This window comes from Molothrus ater, chromosome 5 (genome assembly GCF_012460135.2).
Source record: "Molothrus ater isolate BHLD 08-10-18 breed brown headed cowbird chromosome 5, BPBGC_Mater_1.1, whole genome shotgun sequence".
Lineage (NCBI taxonomy): Eukaryota > Metazoa > Chordata > Aves > Passeriformes > Icteridae > Molothrus > Molothrus ater.
The window spans coordinates 62,455,477-62,478,658 of record NC_050482.2 but is presented as its reverse complement, the minus strand read 5'-3'; the positions used below and the strand labels follow the sequence as shown (position 1 = coordinate 62,478,658).

Below are 23,182 nucleotides of genomic sequence, written 5' to 3'. Positions count from 1 at the left end.
TGACTCTCCAAAGCTGCATGAGGCTATAAATGAGATCAAAAGAAGCATTTGGGGCTTGACTTCTGTGGCATTGTTGGGAAAGGAACAAGACAGATTTTCGGATTATTTTCTTCTTCCATCACCTCTACAGATCACAGAACAAAAATTCAAACCAGTCTCAATTGTCCATGAGCCAAGACACTGTATGTTCAAGTCAAGCCTAGTATTTGGATATGCTGATTAAGTGATTTTTTAGAGCTGTCAGTCAGCAAATAAAACAAATAAAAAAAAATAAGGGGAAACAAAACCCAGACTGAAAAGATTCATGCATCCCTTGTTACAGATGAAACTGTGGCATGTTGACAGGGACAATACTGGAAAAAAAGAAAAAGAAAGACTCTAGGGTTTGGGTTTTCTTTTTCCTCCCCTCCCCCTTTCTTAATACAAACAATAGATTTAAGTCAATGGACTTCAATTAGTGAAACCTGAAAGAGCGGGAGCTAGCAGCAGCAGCTTTGATTACCCAAAGACACAACTTTCATTGTGCAGTTCTGTTTGCTGAGATTTCCTGCAGCACAGTACCTATTTTCTTAATGGATTTTCTTTTGTGAAGGTATTTTACAAAAATCATAATCAGGAGATAGAGGTTTAATCATTTTTAAATAGCAACCATTTTCTTTTTTTAATGGGGCAGTACAAACCTTCACAAACACAAACCCTCTCACAAACCCAACAGAAATGATGTGTATTCAGTCTATGCAAGGACACTGTGTCAAGTATGACAAGGTATCGTGGAGTAAAGGCACAGAAGTCAACATTTATTACACATTTTATACATATTATTGATTTCTTGGCTACTTAACTGCTTTAAAAAATATGAGATTTTCCTCAGCTAATACTCTTGGGAAAAAAAATGTTTTAACTTTAAAATGACAAAACAGCCTACACGATACATTTTCATCCCCAAAGAGAGGATTTTTTTTTTGCTGTTGCTGCTGTTTGAAATCTTCCTGAAGGGTCTTTGTGTCATGACAAAGTCCTCATCTTCAGTATGTAAACAGTGAAAAAGATTAAAATCCCTGTCATTGAAAACCTGTCAATTTTGCAGTATTCTATCCTGATGTTTTCACTGTAAAATAGATGGCAGATCACAAAACACCAGGCTACAGTTAACTGCTCATTTCACCACACACCAGACAGTCTGTAGACTCCTGGTTTTCATGTACAGCAAAGTAAAGAGTGACTGCAACAGAGGCTTACACTAGACAAAGTCAGTTATGTGATCACCAAATATTTTAAAAGGGAAAAAAAAATAATGAGTATCGTTTCACAAGGCAAGAAACACAGAGACTGTGGAGACTATTTATACTTAGATGAACAGTTCATCATTGTCAGCTTCTGAACATTACTGGCAGCTTCATACAGCTGAGGATTTGCTTTCCTTTCCCCCCCTCCCAATGTAGTTTTCTTCACTGCTTTTTATTCAGTTACATTTGAAGCAGGTTTTAGAAAGGTAGGGAGCAGCAGTTTACAATGAGATGGGAGAGGGAAGCGGTGTCATCAAGTTACAGACTGGAATGTAACAACAAAAGGGTGAAGCCAGCAGGATAGGAGAAAAAAAGACTCATCAATAAACATATCTACCTCTACTCTATGATTTTACAACATTTCTGGTGTTGTTGAAACACCCGATGCTTTACAGAAAAGAAAACAGTATGCAAGTGACCAAAGACTGACAGGGCAGCACACACAAAGAAGGATCTAACACTGCACATGCAGCCTTAACTTTGACCATTTCTAGTGCAACAGCTTACCTTCTGCAGCCTTAAATATTAAAAGCTTCTCCCCATCTCTGCAATATTTCAGCTCAGTCTCAGTATTTTAGGTGGGGGAGAGAGAGAGAGGGGAAAGAGTGGCTTATGGACTTCTTTAAAAAAAGAAGAAAAATTGTCCTGTATAACACAGTGAACACCAGCAATACATGAATCTGACAGCTTTGTGGCACAAACCTCTGCCTTTTGAGCCAGAAGAGGCTGATAACTCAAACAGGCCAATTTGTGGGATTTGGTCACTCAGCACCTCCATGACACACCCTTGGCCAGTAACTCAGAACTGCATCCTAAGGGCACTGGGAAAACACTGTCTGGGTTTTGTTGCTGGGATGGGAGGTGGGCTAGAAGCTGGGCAAGTGCAAAGAGGCAGGGTGGCCTTGTGGGCAAAGCCACTTGTCTGGAGAAGCTGTACATCTAAATTAAACAGCTCCAGGCCTGCCTTATCACCAGTGGCCAGTTCTCACTCTGCCACTTAGTACATTACCACAAAAATTAATCTGGTATCAGCAAACCCCCTGCTGTTGCTGCTGGGTACACAATGACAGTGGAAGATCAGCCAATGGACTAGAAAGGTTAAATCAAATGCAAAATGTAGAAATGCAAGAGATGCTAAGAGGTGACCAGATACCCAAAGATACGGAACCACTTCTGTGCAAGAAATAAGCTAACAGGCTATAGTCTTAATCATGGCGGGAAAAAAGCAACTGATGCAGGGTTATGACAAACATTTAATATCATGCAAGGCTTAACAAATAAATTAGGAGCTATTACCCAAAAATTTAAAATGTAGTATGAAAATCCACAAATGAATATTGGGGTGGCAGGGTTAAAAAAGAAACACTTTTCCAATAAATAAATATACTATCTATGGAACTCATTACCACTGATGATGGTACTACTACCATCTACTCCAGAAGTGTAAAAAGCTTCAAAAGGTGATAAACTAATGGGGGGTGGAGGGAGGGAATGCACAAGCTAGTAAATTTAACAAATGTAAGAGAAATACATGGAAAACATTAAAGGAAAGGGAAGAAAATTAATCAAATTTATTTTTTTAATCAGGGAACTAGTCTGTAAACTTCTAATTGCATAATAAGAGATTAGACTTTTATAAAACCTAAAAGATAAAACCTCAGACACTTCAGCTTTCTTAAGAGGAAGAGAGGAATGAGTCTATGCGAAGTGAGGGGCATGAAAAGGATAAAACTCTAATGGCAGCAACATTTACTGGACAATCTAGTACATTCTCACTCAAAAGAGAAACATACCCTAATATTTACACAAGTACAGTTTCCTGCACAACCTTTAATTTTAAAGCTTGGCATTATATTTTGAATTAAGTGACAAGACTTCAAAAAGAACCAGAGGAACATCAGCAATGAAGTAGATCAATAAACAATTCAGAAACCCTTTGAAGACATTTAAATGGCCTCTGAGAGCAAAATGCTCTCCGTATATATTAAACGCAACTGCTAAAAGGAAGTTAGCATGCCAAATTCATTCCTGTAGGCCAACATGGTAGATACAAACTCTCTCAAATACTAACTTCTCTGCACAAAACACCACTCAAAAAACTAAAAAAAAAAAAGAGAGAAACAGATAAATAATATAAGTTGAGAAGGATATATCACCAACAGAACCAGCCATCTGTCCAGCCAGGTCAGTACTGACAGAAAAAGTATTATGCTGTCTACCATTAAGGGTGATCAATTTGTGTAGCACACAAGATTACAGTTTCCAATTCTGCACCGTGGAGTTCGACATCCTGTTGAAATTACCCCAAATTTCTCCCAATACAGAAAGTGCATCATTCCTTCTACATCTAAGTAATACACAACCTAATAATATCTAAAAAGCTATAAACTGGGACACAGAGATGTTATTTAATCTCATTGTTGGGAATTGGGAGCTGTGTTATTTTGCAAGACTGATTGGGAAAACAAAGTATTTTGCTGAGATAATGGAAATCATTCCTGCCAAATGAGAGACACTCACCATGCATTTTTACCTATTTGCCTCTATTGACGTATTCCCATACCAGATTCCAGTTAACACTGGGATGTATTTTGCTCGCAAAGTAGTGATAACGCACAAAATAAAGGTAGCCTCCCCAGCATTACAATGATGGCTTGTGAAAAAATATACAAAATATACAAGCATCCCTGGGAGCCCAGTCTCACCAAAACATCATCCCAAAGCTGGCTATAGCTCTCAGCCCTCTCTGGGAAACTTTGCATTATGAATACTGCAGCAGGGTCACTGGAGAGCTGCCATCGCATAAGTCTTTCCTCTTGCCAGCTCCTCAGAATATTTAAAGTAGAAAATCATTATCGGGTCCCATTCTGACAAAGGAACACACAGAAAACAAGTCTTGCAAGTGGGTGAGTGCTGCAGCCAAAGTGATACCATCCCAGAAGGATACAGCCTGTGCTCATTATTAACTCTAGAAAGTATAGTCACTGAAAGAAAAAACAAAACCAAACCACAAAATTAAATCAGCTGTCCATCCCCAAATGAGAGTCTCTCAGAAAACAGAAGAGAGAAAAATGGGGAAGGTAAATCCCTCTTCTTTGGTCAACACAGGCTGCTAAATTGCCCTTTACTGTTACCCAGCAGTACCTCTGGTGGAAAAGGAGGGATTTGCTGAACAAAAATACACTTGGATGTGTAGAATATCAAGCTCAGAGAATGGAACTATTACAATACCGCCAAAAAGAGATACTGAATATCCACAAGTGTACCTCTAAGAATGAACTGAAATTAATCTTCAACAGAAACTTTAGTCAGTTTGGGATAAGGAAATTGAGTACTGCTATTTGATTTTCAAGCTCAACAAATCTGTACTTTTTAACCATGAATTTGTAGGGCTATAATAACAGTTTCAGGGATAATGAGAACTTCCATGTAACACTTGCTCTCCTTAATCACTTGCATGCACTCACAGAGTCTTAATTTTGACATAATTGCACAAGAAAAAGAAAGACATTGCACACACTTGCACCATCTGCCTCCACATGGACAGATGTTTTCCAGCTGCAAAACCTAAATGATCATTGGACATTATTTCATTGAAATATTTGCTAATGCATCAGGAATAGTGTGCAGAAAAGGCAAGATTATATGCCCAATATTAAATTCATGCCTCATCTATCTGGTAACAATCATCTTTTAATCCATACTGTTCTGGTCTGTCAAGCAATTTCCTTCATGTCTCTTAAGAGAACTGATAGTCTCAAGAGATTGGTTATAATAAGGCTTCAGGTTGTCACAGTGTATTTAAAGTTTTGGGGGTTGCTTTAAGTTCTAAAAAATGAGCAGTGAATCAAGGCCAATTAAATGAAAAAGCCCAGGCAGAAAAAGCAAGACTCTTCACCATATTCCAGAGCAGCCCTGCGAGAGACAGATGGTCTGTGCAGCAGGTCAATGACAATATTTCATCACCTCTCTCAGAGTGCAACCTCTTCACACGGGGCAGTGACTTTTCCAAATAAAGAGCAAATGAACAAGAGTCATAAATCCACAGCTTCAGCCCTTCTTTGTTGGCTCAACACCTTTAAACAAAATGATGGAGGTCAGAAGCAGCAGAGGCTGTTGGCTCCTTATAGCAATATATAACCTTGGGAAAGGAGGTGGGAGCTCCATCCTACATGAGATGGACAAAGAGACATCCCACCACAAAGAGGAGCCTCCTCACCAGGAGGATTGTCCACAGCAGATCTGAGGTCTGGTGCATGCATGAGGCCATACCTGATGTCTGCAGCAACAGCTGGGTCAGAGCTGATAGCTAAGCTCAGCTCATGTCCCAGCCCTGCTGCCTTAACCACACACAAAGCTATCCTTTCACTCCCTAGGAACCACTGGCACCATACCTTTATTAAGGAGTGGTTTCTTCAAGTGCCTGTTTATCAGACTAATATTGTGGGGCATACAGAAGAAAATGGTACCACCTCAAGGCCATAGATGTTCTTGTTTCAGCCAGGAAGACTGAAGTTGGCAAAAACCAGTGCATTGCTAGAAACACAGTGGTCAGAAAACAGTAAAATTTCATTACCTTTTTTTCTCTCAGCTAATTACATCTGTTAATTTTGCAAATGGACATCTCAATTAAAAGGACATGAAGTTTCAACCTTATCAGTCTTCCTAATTACTATGCAAGTTCATATCCTAGTGATGCGACTCCATTTGCAGAAAACATGGCATCAGTTTTTGTATGCATCTCAGCTGTTCCTACACCCCAGGAAGAATTGTACAGATGCAGGCAGCAGTTTCATCTTTAAATTGAGAGAAAACAGTCTGCTTGGGAGCCTGATCATTCTTGCTTTTCATTGACATAAAGAAGGTACTAATGGGCCACTGGCCCATTATCTCATAGGGCCAAAAAGGGGTTGCAGTGCTGTAATGGCTGAAGTACCAAAAAGTTATTTAGCAGCACATCAAGTAGTGGTGTAGGTGCAGGCAAAGCCACATTGCATTCCCTCTAGAGCTTACAGACCTCAGCTGCCTTTCTTGTTTTCTTCCATGGAATTGTGGTCTACCACAGAATTTGCCTGGTGTCTGTTCCTGTAAGGAAACCAGTTTTAGAGTTCAGCTCTCATACCACATTCAGCAACAGCACATGCAGAGTCACTCAGTGACACCAGGAACCAGCTGGCACAAGGTTTGCATGATGTCACACCCTGCCAGGACAGCCCTGGGAAAAACAAAATTGCTTCAAGAGGCTCAGGGCCCCCCAGTGCTTTAGGGCCAGAGGCACCTCCCTTAACTGGAAGTGAGGTGGGGATCACAGTCTTATGCCATTTTTTGAGTTCAGCCTGTCAGCAGACCTGTGGCAGGTACCAAAGCTGTGACAAAATAGCTGGAGCAAACTCCAGGCATTTTCCCCCTTGCAATCTCAAATGAGCAGTGGTGACAGACTGCAGGGACAACTCACCTCCCTGGAGACAGGTCTGAATAAATGCTCACACCTCATGATTACACAGCACACGAACTAATTCTACTTATTTATTTTTAAGCTAACACCAGGGGCCACCATCCATCTAGTGCACCGAAGGTGGCAGAGGTCCTATTGACCAGAGACATACATGATCAGAGCACCAGAGATCATTTAATGGTGCTCAGAGAGCCTGAATTAATGGTCCACAGCCTGACTTTGTTCTGGCATTGCCTAACTTGTGTGGGCTTGACTTCACAACCTCAATAATGTGACTTTAATGCAATTTTCTTTGCAAGTCCTCATTTAAAGAAAAAAAACTCATTAAAAATACATCATATTGCATCATTTTGCATCCACAGGGGTCATCAAAAGATCCTAGACTATGGCAAAGACCTTTGGCAAATGAGCTAATGGAAGGCTGATGGAAGAGGCAGGTTGTCTTTCACACAAGGGAGCTGTGAGACACAGCCTGCCAGAGAATCTCTCAATACTTCCTCAAAGAGAAAAAACAGCAAAATTCAAGAGTTCCCATATTAAAATGCTAGACTTCTTTCTGGGTGCTAACATCTTCCTAGTGAGCCCTCATCTACTCCTCTGTATCTCCACGCCCCATTCTTCCTCATCCACGGACCTGCCACCCGCTCCAGCCTCTGCTTCTCGCTGGAGCTGACTGCCCTGCCACCCTCACCCAGACCCTGCATCACCTCCTGTCACGAGATCCCCAAATGACCCCTTCCCAATAGAGTCCCACACTGGATTGTATCAGCCATTCACCCTCCTTCAAGCAGCAATTTATCCCAGTTTCTCCTTGCCTAACCTCATTCCTATCAGGCTGTTTGCACAGGCTCCCCACTTGCAGTTCCTGTGCCCAAATCTCATTGCTGCTGTGACACCCCAACACAATCCCACTGGAGAAAGGCTTCTCTCAGTCACTGCGCTCAGAGCAGCCAGCTGCTGTCAGGGACCTGCTGCCTGGTCAGCCCTCCACACACACACAGGGTGGGACTATGCTTGGCAAAGACAGAATCAGAAACATTCACTTAAAATATATCAACAGAAAAGATTGCAGTGAACATGTGCTAACTGTAATTTTTGAAACACAATTTGCCCAAATTTGCCTGAGAAAGGCAAAAAGTACATCTAGTGACAAAAGCCCACCTCCTCTCAGCAAATATTGAAACCCTGCTTTAAAGCTAATATAAAAATCAGAATATCACTTCTTAGAATAATAATATAATGAAAAAAATCCCAATCCCCAAGAGATTCCCAAAATAAAACCAAACATTTTTCTTCTGCATTTGTCTCAGAAATTATGGAGCTCATTTTAACTGAAAATTTTCAATAATTTCACTTAAGACAGCAGCCCCAGAAAATTTCAATCCTAGCTGCTTGGAGTTTGATAAAGCAATAAGCAATTTAAAGTAGAGTTGTATAACAGGAGCATCACACAACCTTAATTTGTAGTTCTTGCAGACCCACCTATAATTAAGTAAGCCAGACTTAAAATAAAGGAAGTGCTGGCTCTCAGTCTGAGAGCACACATAAAATCTCAGCTCATAGCTAGTTATTTTATGCAGGGTCTAATCCATTATAGCACAGGGGTGACAATGACAACGTTATCTGACCCTAAATTACAGAAAAGATGTTATAACGTCTGTACATACCAGACAGCATATGATAAACCTGAAATTAGTAATGGAGACACTGCCTGCTCCCCATGACTTGGAAACCAGGACTAGTGTGATGTCACAAGGAGATCAGATCTTTATCTTTCTCGCTCAGATTTTGATTCTCTCATTTCTCTCATCTTTCCATATAATGACAACTAAAAAACAAAAACCACTACTATGAACTATTAAAATATACTCCACACATTTCATTTTCAAATCTTTAGGGTACAGAGGAAGCACAAGCACCTCTGTAGGAGCAATCCCATGTCCTGGCAGGTGGCTGACCCAGGCACATGAAGCAGCATGGAAAGACCTACTGGAAGTGAGACTGCTTCAAGGACCAAACGACAATCTGCTACATCATGAAACAGCACTGGTGCTGGCTGCAAAGCCTCAGCATTGAACAAGAGCAGGTACCATACATGCATCTAAATAGTGCAAGTCCAGAGCTCTGCTTTGCTGCATGATTTAACACCACTAGAATTAAAGTAAAGGGTGTACAGAGCTCCTTTCATGAAAAGCAAAGCACAGCACTGGAGTCACCAGGGAGAAACATCATTAGTTTCTTAAGGGAAGAAGAGAAAATCCTCCCAACCTCAAGGCTCATGCACACATGAACAGTGAGAAGAAGTACAGAAGTGGGGTTCAAAGCCTTTTGACAATATAAAAAATAAACTCAGCCTCCTTTTTTCCTTTGCATCTTATTCATGACTTCTTAAGTACCTGTGGACTGACAAGAGTTGAGCTCACAGAAAAGACAAGTAATTTCATCCTTTCCATAATGTGAGTTCACCTTATAAAGAGACACAGTAGATAGAGCAAGGAATATGCATAGCATATTCCCTGCCCCAGGACAAGGAGAACACCCTTTAGCAACCACAGGCATGAGACAGGAGGAGCAGTGAAATCATTTTCAATCACCTTTCACTGTGCTTGAGCAGTCTACCACCATCACCAGCCCCAGTAAGCTATCATGGGCCACTAACAAAGGCAGAAAATCATTCCTACAAAACAGAAGATAGTTGAATAGATGCCAAACAAAGCCAAAGGAAAAGCAGAATTTCAAACAGACTGGATGAAAGGATTGCAGGAAGCAAACTTCAAGGAGATCCTCTGAACTTGAAAAACTGCCTAAAAAAAGCAGGCTCAAGTGTTACTCCCAAGCGCAGTCCTGATAAAAAGCAAAACAAAGGCAATTGGGGTTTCCTGGAGCTCTGAATCACCCATTCAAGCCTAAGGAGACTGAGCAACTGACTACACACAGGAATAGCAACACTGGGTATGCATGAAATGTCAAATGCAGAGCAGAATGGACTGAGAGGTGCTTTACTTCTTTAATCACTGAAAAATGCAGTGAAAACGCTCTGCATTACTTCTAAAACAGCAGGTTGGATGGTTCAGACAGAAATAAACTTTTTAAGCTGACATGCTCCTCTCTCTGGTCTATTGGCTATTAAAAAAAGAAAGAAGTGCTTGTTTCACATTATCTCATCTTTTGACTGCACTTTCAAGTCCATTCTGGCCATTTCTCCATGACAGAGACAAATTCCAATACTTAGGAATAATTCTCTTAACTTCATAAAGAAACCCTTGTTCAAGTCAGGTAATTTTCATGTAGAGGCTGACATGGAAATGGCTTTCCTGGAACAGAGCTGATTTGCATTACTCTGTGTCATAGCACATGACAGCTTACTCTGCAGCCCCCTTGTCTGGATCTTCCATAATCCAGACAGCTCCAGTCCCCCTCTCCATGAAGCAGTTGTGCACATGACAGGAAGAAACTAATTTTAATGAAGAGTCTTTGCTCTTCTATTGGTCCTGTTCTCTCTCAACCTGTGTATCTGGCAGGCTCCTGGATGCAATTTGTAATCATTGCTCCCTGCTAACAATGGAAAAGTCTATTACTGTTGGCTGTCCCTTTGACTTGGGGGTTTTTAACATCTGACACAGCGCTGCACAAGTAATGTAGCGCACTAATCCATTAAAGACCCCCTTCCCAGCTTCTCTCAAAGGACCTGCTATTGCACCCCTGTCCCAGCTCACCCCCTCTCCTCCTGTTAAACAGCCTCAAACACTCCTGGCACATGAAAGCAAAACGCTTCAACGCTTCCACTGCAAATTCACTGAGACAGAGACCATCTTTCCATTACATCGCACACCCTTCATGTGCACAGCAGAGCCCTGATCCTTGACAGGGGTTCGCTGCTCCTGCTGAAACAAAAATGATAAATAAATCATTAGCACCAGGTCCCCTAAAGTGGAGGGAAGTCCTGCGCACTGTCACTCGATTACTTTTTAACTACCACAAGGAACTAAAATTCCACAGGGAAGGAAGGATGGCGAGTCATTAGCATGAGCGATTCACCTTCAAAGAGAGGCAAGAGGAGAGCTGAAGCCCAGAGAAGCTGGTTTTCTTCACTCTCTCTGCAAGCACCTGGGTGCAGAGCAATGATTTTTTCCAAGGCAGAACAAAGACACTAGATGCTGCTACACAAGGGTTTTAAGAGATTAGAAAGTTTATTAAAAAAATAAAAGGGCTGACAACAGAACTAGGATTGAGAGGAGAAGAGAATGAGAGCAAGATGTGATACAAATGACAGAAATCATGGCAGAAGCAAGAGGCTTGTTGAGGGAAAGCAAAGGGCCTCTTAGGCAGATGAAGTCTCAGAGAAGTCACCTACCTACTGGAGAGGGGACACAAGATCTCAACACCACCTTGAGCAAGATATGAGGAAGAGACTCTGATATGATGAAATACACAAATTCAACCGCAATAATTAATGTATTTCTTTTCCTAACTAAAACAATGATTTTATTTTTTTAAGGCTCATTACAGATCTGCATCATTATTTCCAGCTTTACTTTGTCTCCAAGGAGCTAACTGCAAGACATGAAGTTGGATGCCTGAAGAAAAATACTTTTACTTATCTCTGGGGAGTTGAAGTTTAGTGCCTGCTGTAAGAGAGGCTAGATAGGAAGATCCAACAATGGCAAAAAAAAAAAAAAGGCAATGGATAGAAAACTTTGAATTGGAGGAACATGAAAAAAGACACTTAGGAAAGCATTAGCAAAATCTGCTCAAACCATGTAAAGCACAGTGGTGCACAGGTCTAATGCACCATGTGCAGCCTGGAAGAAGGTGACCCTCCCTGGCCATTACCAGAGCTCTGAAGATAATCTTTACTTTTAATGTCTTACCCAAGTGATAACTGGGGTTGCAATGAAAAGGCCCACAAAAGATGGTGCAGTCCCATACTGGCACACCACACTGCACAGTGGCTGCTTTATTTACTTTGACACTAGACTAGGAATAGCTAACTCAAGCTGAGATACTTTTGAATCCCTTAGGAAACCGAACTTCTATATTTATTTATATATCTGTATATTTACATTCATGTGCATACATACACACACTCTAAATCTGTTCATTTTCCCACAGAGCAAAATTAACATTCAACCATTCTTTATGCTTTTTCCACAAAGGTTAAAATACACCACTGATGGGTTTTTCACTCTGAAACACGCATCTTTAACATTAATCTAGCCCTCATAAGCGCATCTGCATCAGAGGTGTGGATGATACTCTGCCATGCATCATTCACACCATCCCCCTCCAGAATGGACTGATTCCCTCCTCCTTGAGGAGCTCCCTTACTGAACATTGTTCAAGGAAAGCTTAATATGCAAGGCTGAAGATCTTCTATGCTATGGTCCCACCAGTTCCAGTTAGTTTTGTTCTATTCTATTATTTGGGCTGCCCACTGGAGAACGTAATCCTTCTCAATTCCTGAGATTTACAACCAATGCAAAGGACCAGAGCCCATCCATGACTACACATTAGCCTAGGATCTGCAAGTTGGAGTAAAGGCTCCCTACCGTGGCTACCTCCCTGTCCTCAAGATAAAAATAAAATAAAAATAAAAAAAAAAAAACATAATGATTCTCAGAAGTGAAAAGGGGAAAATAGAAGCTATGTGAGGAAGGAATTGGGTGGATGACTTAATGAATTGGTTTGGAAGATTCATTTCTCTTTTGCATCTACAGGCATCAGTACTCGGACAAAAACCTCCAAAAATAAATTCTTGCACTTATATAATAGAAAAGGTACAACTCATAACTGAAGAATAAACAAGGCAGCATCCTGCTGAAGATGAACATTTTCAAAAGCATCACATATCATACACGTAACAAAGTGGCTACAGTTCTCTGCACCAGCAAGACTGATCTTTAACACTAGCACAATTCAGAGCATTTGAAAGACAAGCAGCATAATGCCAAAATCTAAAGGAGCAAGAGGAAAACAGAGGTAACAATAAACCTGACATCATCCTTATGCAAAATAATGGAACTATCATTTTAGAATGCCATTACAAGAAGTTTGAGAAGAAATAATTGAGGAGAACGTAATTAAATGCCTTTCGATATTGTCAAACGAGCCTTTCATTTTGGGTTGGGGTGGATTTAGGGTTAGTTTTCTTGACAGATTTATGGGTATGGATGATAACTACAACTCTCCCAACAGCATCTGCTTGGGCTAGCCCAATGTGCTAGAAACACAAGACCACATAACATCTCACCTGAAAGACATTTTACACACTACACAGAGAACTAACATGACACCAACCTAGACAAGCTAAAAGTGGCTCAATGCTTGACCACAAAATGGGACCCCTAATCATGAGGTATTGATCCACAGGACTCTTACTAGGAGGATTTACAGACATAGTTTCTTACTCGCAAGTAAAAAGAAATCATGAGTTCCAGCTGCTTAAATCTGACCCCAGATTTTCTGTGTCCACAGCCTCTGCAGCACCCTGGTACCATAGAGCTTGTGGCCATAGGCATGGCCACAGGACTTCATTGTCAGAAATCTTTTCCAGCAGCTGTTTGATAGCTATTGGGCATCAAACATCACCAGCAATGGTCCCACTCATCTGAACAGTCACCAATCCACCCTGGCCATGGCATTTCTAAGGGTAAAATTGAGGCAGCAGGTCATCTATTACAGTAGGACTTCAGGAGGCAGCTGAGGCAATCAAAGAGCTGACTGCTGCTGGAAAAAGTTGCAACCTTCTTCCTACAACCCACCAGCCCATATTCCCTCTTGCTGCTTTCTCTATGTTCATCTGATCCCTGCTCAAGCTGATGCAGCCACTAAACCAGCAAACTGTACCTCAACCCACCACCACCAATCTCACTCCCAACCATATCCCTAAGTGCCCTGTCTATGCCTTTTAAATTCCTCCAGGGATGGTGACCTTCCTCTTCCCCAGGCAGTTCCAGCACTTGGCAATCCTTTCCATAAAGAAGTAGTTCCTAATACCCAACCTAAACCTCTCCTGGCACAACCTGAGGCCATTTCCTATTTTCCTGTTGCTGTTCCTGGTCCTTGAGAGAACAGACTGATCCCCACCCACCACAACACCTTCTCAAAAAGAGGGCACCAGGTGCAAGTGAGGAAACACATGGAGCATTGGGGAAACAACTCTACTGCTACACAAAGTACTGTTCAGGAAAGACATGGGAGTAGTGGGTGGAGCTCAAAGGACATTCTGAAAGATCTAAGGATGGGGAAGAGAAAATAAAGCAAGCTTTTAAACATCTGTGCCGTATATTGAACAGAAAGTTGAGAAGTGCCTTGACTGCTGCCTACAAACATTTACACTGGAACGAGCTCTAAGAGCAAGCAGCTCCCCATCTTCCAGGACAAAGCCAAAACATTTACAGAGTTGGGTATATGCATTTCAGAAATGAAATCCTGAATTCAGATGCCATTTCCTGGGGCTGAGGGCATGTAAAGATTAAAACAGTCTGTGAGGAAAGCTAATGGACTCGCTGAGGCTTTCAGCTTTTAGAAGAATCCTCTTAATTTCCAAAACAAACAAAAAACACCAAAACAAACAAAAAACACCAAAACAAACAAAAAACACCAAAACAAACAAAAAACACCAAAACAAACAAAAAACACCAAAACAAACAAAAAACACCAAAACAAACAAAACAAAAAAAATACAAACCAAAAAAACAAAACAAAAAAAAACCCCCACCACACAGCACTTTCCCATACACAGTCTATAGGAAAATACAGAGCCAAGAACCAGGAAGTCAAACTAGATGGAAGCATAGCTCATTCTGGTCTATAAATAAACAAGTGATAAACTATTGCTCTAATTGTGGTTTGCTATCAATGGAAGAAGGACTATTTTCCTCCTCTCCCATCAAGGAGGGATTTGTGCTACCAATACAAATCAGTGACAAAGTCATGGCACTGTCCCCTTCCACAGCAATAGAGTCACTCAGCTAAAGGACAGCTGCAAAAAGATTTTGGATAGAAATTGCTCACAGATTATCTGCAAAGACAAATACTTTGCCTCTTAGAATGGAAGCCTAAGCAAGGACACCAAGCCAGCTAACAATTAGCCAAGCAGTCCCAGACACATTTAGGTTTTTCTGTATTGAAATGTTTATTAGAATCTAGTATTTGTTACCTTGCCCTACCACACTGTTTGATGAAATATATTTCAGGACAAGTAGCCTTCTATCAAAAACAGCACAAAAACTTCTAGGAGTAAAGACAAGTCTCTCTTCCTTATACCAAATAAAGTGTACCTGGGATTCAAACCATTCCACAAGTCTTTCATTCTCTTAATAAATAAATAAAAAATAATTATCAAATTAAAAAAAAAAAAAAAACAGGTAACAACTGGAAATAGCAATTCTTTGAAGAGAAAAAAAACCAACTTCTTCATGCTCACAGGGAAATATTATTATTAAAGGGCACAGTTACAGAGATGCCAGACCACAATGTGGTCACCCATTTACAAATCCAGCACATAATCATTAGAGGATTCTGTACAACCCTCTAGATCTACAGAGGAATGAGCACGTACAGCTGTAAAGAATAATTTCCAACTTCCACTAACTGCCAGCAACCTAAAGCACCTTTTAAGGAAGGGGGAAAAAAAGCAGAAAGAACTTACCATTTCAAAGTTAGGCACCCAAACATACTCTCCTGTACACAGAGCACTTTCTAAAAGACATATTGGTATAGTGAATCTCTAACAGACTTTCCTCTCCAACATAAACTGAGAAACAGCTCATTTGTCTAACCTGCCCATAACACTAGACCTTAGAAGGCTGAGTCTCACCTTCACAACACAAACATCCAGAGGAGACCACGTATATCCTTCAACACCCGTGCCTGCACTGGTTTACTACTTCAGGAGACACAGGCAAGCTGGATTAATTATTCAATTAGCAGCATCTATTGCACCTGAGACTTGTTACAATGGCCAGGCCATCTGTGGGCTTAAACCTCCTGAAAATTAAAGTTGAGTTCCTACTCTTCTCTCCTGACAGGTCAAAGGCAGAAGAAGAGTTGCTTTTTGATTCTGGAGCAAGTCTGTTTGAACAGAGCTATGTTTTATGGCAGAGCACAGCCCTTTTTTTTCCAGGTTTGCCTCTGGTTGCTTGAGCACTGGCACAGGCTTTCAAATGCACCCAGCCTAACACAGCTTTTCTTGCTATGGAGCACAGCAGTAAAAGACTGACCTGTGATGTTAGAAACCAGCATCTGAAAGAAAAAAAGGAGGAGTTTGATGGCAGTATATGGCAATGGGACAAAATCTGGGGACTGGCTTATCTGAATTGCTTGTGGCTCAGCTTACAAAAAAAGAGTTTTTCACACTTATAGCTGTTGGCATGTTGGTCAAAGGGTGTCTGGGACTTGCCTACACCTGGTTGGTGAAACATTACAACAAATAGATGGGAGATGACTCAGAGGCCCTATGAAACATCCTCAGACCAGTCACCCGAGGCTGCTGTGGTTCCTATTGTTCCATTAGCAAGTTGTGGCTGGTGATAAAATAGGTTGATCTCTCAAATGCTGCAAGTGTGTGACAGCTTTTCTTTGCTCTTAAGGATAATTTAGTGCTTATGGAAGATGGCATGGCAGCTCAGGAAGCCAAGGAACTCCGGGTATGCAGTAATTACAGCATCCATATTAGCTGCCCCAGCTTTTCCACCTTGACAGTGAATTGGATGAGGTCTTGTTTCTGTTCAGGCAGCAAAAGAGCAGTTCTGCACAGAAATGGTACACCACAGCTCTCAGCTTACAAAGATCTTAAGCAAAACAAACTTTTCTGGATTTAATTAAAAAACAACAAGAAATAACCCAGAGGCTGCATATTCCACATCACATTATCCCCACTTATTAGAAACGTATTTCAGTGTTTCTCTCATTATAAAGGAGAAAAATTATATAGTTTGCATTGCTGCCTGCAGCTACATTTTTAAAACTTGGGTGTCAAATGATAAAGCTCCTAAAGCAACACTCAGCTACCCAAATAAAGAGGCTCTCTCTTAATCAGATATTGAACAGAAATTCTCAAGAAACAAAGGGAAGTGGCAGGCACACAACTTTTTCTAATGAAAAACAGAAATCATCATGTTAGGTACATGTATGTGCCCAAATACAGGTACCTGAAGGTAGCAGAGGAAGTAACTTTTGATCACACTGGCCAGAAGAATTGACAGAGACACCCAGATGAAACTTCTGGCTGCTGTACCAGTAACACAGGGAAGAAATAGCAATGTATAGAAGGAAGGGCAAACGTAAGAGAGGAAGCATGAGATGAACAATGAGGTATTTGTCTGCATCTGAGAAAGGGAGACAGGGCTTTGAGAGAGCATCCCACCAACTCTCAGGCCTGTGGGTCACCCCTGAGAAACGCCGAGTCAGTAGGAAGCAGAATGCTGCCTGTCTGCTGAGTGTCTGCAAGGCAACAAGTGAGCTGCTGGGCTTGCCCTACCTGCTCTGTGTATAACATTTCTTTAGCCCTCAAAAGCTGTAATTTGAAGAGCAGAGACACAATTTTCACACAGCTGAAACTCACAACTGTCTGTACCATTCCACCAAGTGCGTGCCTACACAAACCCCTAATTATCTGCACTGTCATGTGTAATTAGTGAGTCTGAACATGTAGTATTCATCAATATGTGAATGTTAGGCACACTTCATACATTCAATATCACCCTGTGTTTGTACACAGGCAACTCCCAGTGAGTATAACTATGATCATACACTGAAAGGGGCAAGCAAAATAAACAAAAGATTTAGTGTCTGTCATTTATGCCAGAACCATACATGAAGAAAAAAAGAAAATTTCTTCCTAAAATATATAATCAAGTGTTTTCTATGGGTTTTTTCTATCAAATAATTGGACACAGTGTTTCCATGGCCTGCACTGAAGAGAAAAATTGAAGCTCATTATTCAACCCTGCTGTGATCAATAAAGAGAAACATGAGGACAGTCATGAGCAGCAGTCCTATCACATGATTTTTTTGTGTTACTGTAAGTTATTGTGCAATTATCTCAAAAAATAAACATCATGAGAGAAATATAAAGGTGGAAATGGAGGAAGGAAGCACATCTCAGCACACCTAAACAGTCTTTCATGTAGTTAAACCTCACATTTGCAAAAATCTGGAACTACTCAAACACAAAACTCAGCACATAAAACCAGGGCTAACTGAACTGAAGCATGAAAAGCTGACTAAATCTACACCAGCTAGATCTCATCCATCTCTTTCTCTTATTCTGGATATCACAAAAGATTGAAGTGTTAATAGCTGTCTTATTGACTCATTACCTTACACCCTTTAAAAATCTGCATAAAAATAGATTAAAAAAAAAATCTCTTATTCAAATCAAGCACATTTGACTGCAACTACATCAAACAGAGTCCCAGTTTTATCAGAGATATGCTGCTTCATGTCAGTGAGTTGACACAACCACACGTCTGCCTCTGCGCTAAACACATGTGCGCGCAGGAGAAGGGGGACAGGAGGGAGGAGAGCATGAGCACGTATGCAAACACTCTGTTATCTGCTTTTTCCCACTTGGGGGAACATTGTTAGCACAAATCAAACCTATTGAAAAGGGATAGGGTCTCTCTCAACCACCCTATTTCAACAAGCTCTGTATCCTGGGCTGTACAGAAATGTGCTGAAGACCGTGGAGTTCTGCCCCCGACCTCGGTGGGGTTTGGATCTCTCACTCTGCACCTAATCTCATTTGATATGACTGTGTTAATTGGCTGTCCTTCTAGAATAAAAAAGTATCACAGAGCATGAGAAGGGCCGACAAAATCTGATTTCTGGAAAGCAGCAATAAGCTTTAGCATCATAAAGGCAATATAAGGGTTTTGCCCGTGGTATAGAGGTGGTAGAGCGACTGAGGATGAAGCATGTGAATAATCTGGGCAACGTGAATATTACATATTAATTAACAAATAAGTTATTTAACCCACTTCTTAAATTTACTGTGACAACACTGATCATGTTCCCAATACCTCCTACTTTATAAATGCTATAACCAGATGTACAAATGGACAATGCCAGCACTCGAGTTTCACCTCTGTTCTCAGCCATATCCCACAACAATTTGAAGAAGCCCTTTTAGCTCTGGCCTTCTCTAATGGATGAACATCCCTATGCAAGACTTTCAGAGAAGTAATGTCCACAGCACACTGTAGATCTGCATGAAAAAATGCATTGTCCAACTTGTCATACTGTATCTTACCAATTAGTTACTTCTCCAGTTTCTGAGTAGAACATTTCTGATCACATCCCCCCAACATATGGTATGTACATACTTATCATATTTATAAATCATATACATGTAGTACATCATTAAAAAATTACGTACATTATAAAGCATATGCAAAAATGGAAATTAAAAAAGGGTGAGATAAAGAAGCATTAATCCTTTTTTTATAATTAGAGATACAAAAGTGGTTTTTTCATGCATGCTAATGGATTATTTTGAACATCCTTTGGGGTGCCTGCTCCTCACTTTGGTACCAATCTATAGAGGTGACACAGAAGTCTCAGATAAGTTCCCTTCCCCACTGCCGGTGAAATTTCAGTCTTTCCATATACATGCAGACCCTGCCCTGTTCTTCAGGCAAGATGCTGCTCATGGGTGCTGGGCAATACAGCAGATGTTTGCTTTCTGCATCTGCTGGCTGTCACATATCACACAACTGCTCCACAGTGCTGGCTCCTGCTCAGTGCTCAGCTTTTATGAGACTGTGCCTGAATTTCCAGCTATAATCAGTGAATTAAAAACCCCCTCCCCTTCAACTTGGTATTTATATTCTGCAAACAGAATTAAAAATTTAAGTCGTCTCATCTTTGTTTTTATGGACTGAAAAATCACACAACACTTGCTTACATCTTTCATTTACTCTCTTTTTGTGTCTTGTCTGTTTTCCACCACAAGCATCAGTCTTCCCATCTTTTTTTTTCCTGTTTCCATAGATATGAGAAAGAAATCTACAACTCTGCAAAAGTTTTCACAAAATCCACCCACTATGCTGAATATTTTGGCCCTTTTACTTCTTTCCTAACCACATTTCTTACTGGTCTCCTAAATAAATTGCCTCAAATTAATGAGGTTTGAGGCATGAAGACAAGGACGTGTTAACTGAGCTTATTTGCATAGAGGAGCCAAATTCACCTAATAAGATGGAGCCCTAACGTTTTATGAGTTTATGGAAAGATTTAGGAGCCTGCAGTCACTGGGGATTGGCCTCAGCATCTCAGGAGATTCCCAGACTCCCCCTGACACTCTTTCCCATCCATACCTTTGACTTTCTTCCTGCTGTTTATTACTGCATTCTAAGCAGTGGAAAGCAGAAAACATGCCTTTATTTATATGTTCACAGCCATACCCATTCCTATATTTCACAAGCTATAAAAAAAGCCACGTCAAATTTAGCCCACCACACTTATTACCATTTCCAGCTGAAGGCAGGGCCTCCACACTTGTCCTCATGCTGCCTGCTTTCCCTGTAAGCCATCCCCTAATTAACATCAATTGCAACTCCAACCTCAGAGGTGAAATTAATCCCTGTGCAAAGAGTCAGCAGGTATCCTGCTGCAGCCCATCAAAACAGGGCTTACATTAAACTAAGTAGCGCTTAAGTCGTGTATTAAGCCTTTGTAGAAGGTGTGCTGCACTTGTTCTGAGTTACATTTCATGCAAGCCATAACACCAGGAAAATGCACTTCAGCACTTAGGCACTATGCAAATATATATTAAAAGGGAAAAAATACTTTGACAGATAGGTTAAGGGGCACTATAATAGGAAACACTCAAATGGTTTTTTTTTTGATGCTGTTTTAGTCTAAGAATTTGATCTTTTTGAGAAAGTTATAAGGGATGTGAGCTGATAACCTGTGATAAACACAGTATGTTCTCAAAAACAGTGGAAAATACCTTCAAGGCTTCTTAAACTACATGAGATTCTAAATAATCATCTGTTACTGACATACCAACATGAACACAGTATTATGAAAGACCGGGAAAACCCCACTAATACCAGAAGCCAGAGTTCAAGTATGATCTTTCTTAGTATGATTTTAAGAGCTCCACTGACTTCCATGAAAAAAAAAAAAATTACCTGATAGGTTTTTAAAGGGAAAAAATACATAACAGCTTCTCAAAAAACTCTACAAACTCATATTATCTAACTCTCTGTGCTGTTTTCTGTTGAGGATTTATCCCAGAACTACTGCTGGCCTGACTCTGGGGTGGGAGGGGAGGCAACTACAGTGTTTTCCTGCTATCCCACATACAACTGTTGTAAAAGTACAACTACAGGACAGAATCCATACTGTTACAGGCCAACCTGCGTGCCAAATTGACCACACACCCTGCCCTGTGTGCCACTGCAGCATAGCAAACCCACCACGCCCAGGAGCAAGGGGAGGTCTGCTAAGGAACCAGAGCACTCAAAGCTCTGAGAGCAGAGCTGTATCCATCAAGGACCACACACCTTCACCTGTTGTCATCTTATTGCAGGGGTTCCATACTGTTGTCCCCTATCACAAAAGTTCCATACCTTCTTGGTGGTTCTTGTGGGCAGCTCCTCAGAGCACTGACTCTTTCTTCTTCACAAAGCAGCCACTGACTCCAGTTCCCTTCTCAGCTACCCACCCCACTCTTTTATAGCACTCTTCTTCCCATTGGTTACAGCTGTGGCCTGTTAAAGTCAGGCCTGTTCCTAATCTTTGATAATTGGCCCAGCTGCAACTCCTTAGGAGTAAGATTACTCTCTACACTACCTTTATTTTCTTATATTCTATCCCCCTACATTCACCCTCCCTGCACATCACCACCTTGTAGTACAGAATCATGCACAGTTTATTTCTACAAGTGCATGATAGGAGCACTGATATGAAAATGTGGGACACATCCTACCCTGGCCACATGGTGCTTCTCTTCTGGCAGAGGGGGAGAAAAATCTAGAGCCCCTTTAACCACTTCACATCAAATTAAAGTACTCCTCCACCAAAGTCTGAACTCACACAAGAGAGGTGACACATCTCTGCAGAGTTTCAGATTCAGGCCCAGGTTCCCATTGGCAAAGCTAGCGTCTGCCTCAGGCATTTCATTAACACGGGCTCTCACTGCTCCTTCCAGAAATGGACTCTGTGCCCAAGAGGACCAGCACAGCCTCCCTTTGTACAAGGAGAAATGCCCATGATGGTGCTTTTGTGGATGCACAACCAGGCTGATGCATCTGGGCTGGTAAAACTGCACTGGTTACTGATCACTGCCTCCCAGCTAATTAATCATGTTGTCTGCAAGCAAGAGAATCTCACTGATCTTAAAATAAGGGTCACCTGCATGTAAACAGTGAGAGCAGAGCAGAATACAGGAGTGTTGAGCAGTTAATTTCAGTAGGTCTTGTCCTTCACATAAAACTTTCACTGAGTTAATTCATTACAGACAAGATAGTATGGGGACCTTCATACCTGTTCTAGATTAATTTACACCACTTTGGCTTTTTATGAAGGGACAGACAAAAAAGATTGCAAGAACTTTTCTCAAAATTACCATAAAAATCCGTGAAACTATTTCAATAATTCAGCATAAAGAACATCAAACTTCAAGACAAACCTGTGCAGGATATGCATACCCAGAGGCATAGAAAGTTTCCACAAACTGCTTTTCCTGTCCTTATTTATTTGCCAAAAAAAAAAAAAAAAAACAGAAGAGTAAAAAACAACAAATATGACTGTCCTGTTGGGCTGATGACGCACCAGCATGATTGTGCACATGAAGTCAAACATTGTGTCCCACTGCCACCTCCCTCAAGCACAAGAGGCAGCAAGGGGACAGTCCCTGCCCAGCAGGCACAGTACAGAAGTCAGAGCTGGCAGGACAAGAGAAGGCAATGACCTACAGACAAAAATGTGCATGTATGTGGCAGAATTGAGGGTGGTGCTTTGGGTGAGCCCTCTCCTTCATCAGTCAGTAGCAAATACACAAAAAAGGCCTCAGCTCAAAGAACCCCTCTCCCCCTTCCTCCCGTGCTCCTCATATTTTTTCCCATAAGCTCCCCTTCAGTATTTCCTCCTGCTCTGTTTGCATGTATTCCTCCTCCCCATGCCAAGTGCTGCACAAGCCCATCAGATGAATGAGACCTTTATAAAGCTCACAGGTGCTGTTGTGCTTTGCTGTTCATGTAAAAAATAGGGCAGTAAGCCAGGAAAGCCAAATGATTATATATACCTTTAACGGGTTTAGGAAGGATGGAAGGGTGTGGGAGAAGTGAAAGGAAGGAGGGATATAAGTTTAACACTACAGCATTGTTTTCGTGGATAATTTTGTTGGGGAAAAAAAACCCAAAACACTGATGAGTATGTGCAATAGAGCAAATGAAAACAAGGCAGGTTTCTGGATTTTTTCAGCATG

The 23,182-nt window shown here is 41.1% G+C and overlaps 1 protein-coding gene across 1 annotated transcript in view; it reads right to left on the bottom strand.

Moving 5' to 3' along the window:
• The window catches only part of TBXAS1 (thromboxane A synthase 1), a 237,014-nt gene that overhangs the window by 175,553 nt on the left and 38,279 nt on the right, over positions 1-23,182 (bottom strand). The window lies entirely within an intron of this gene.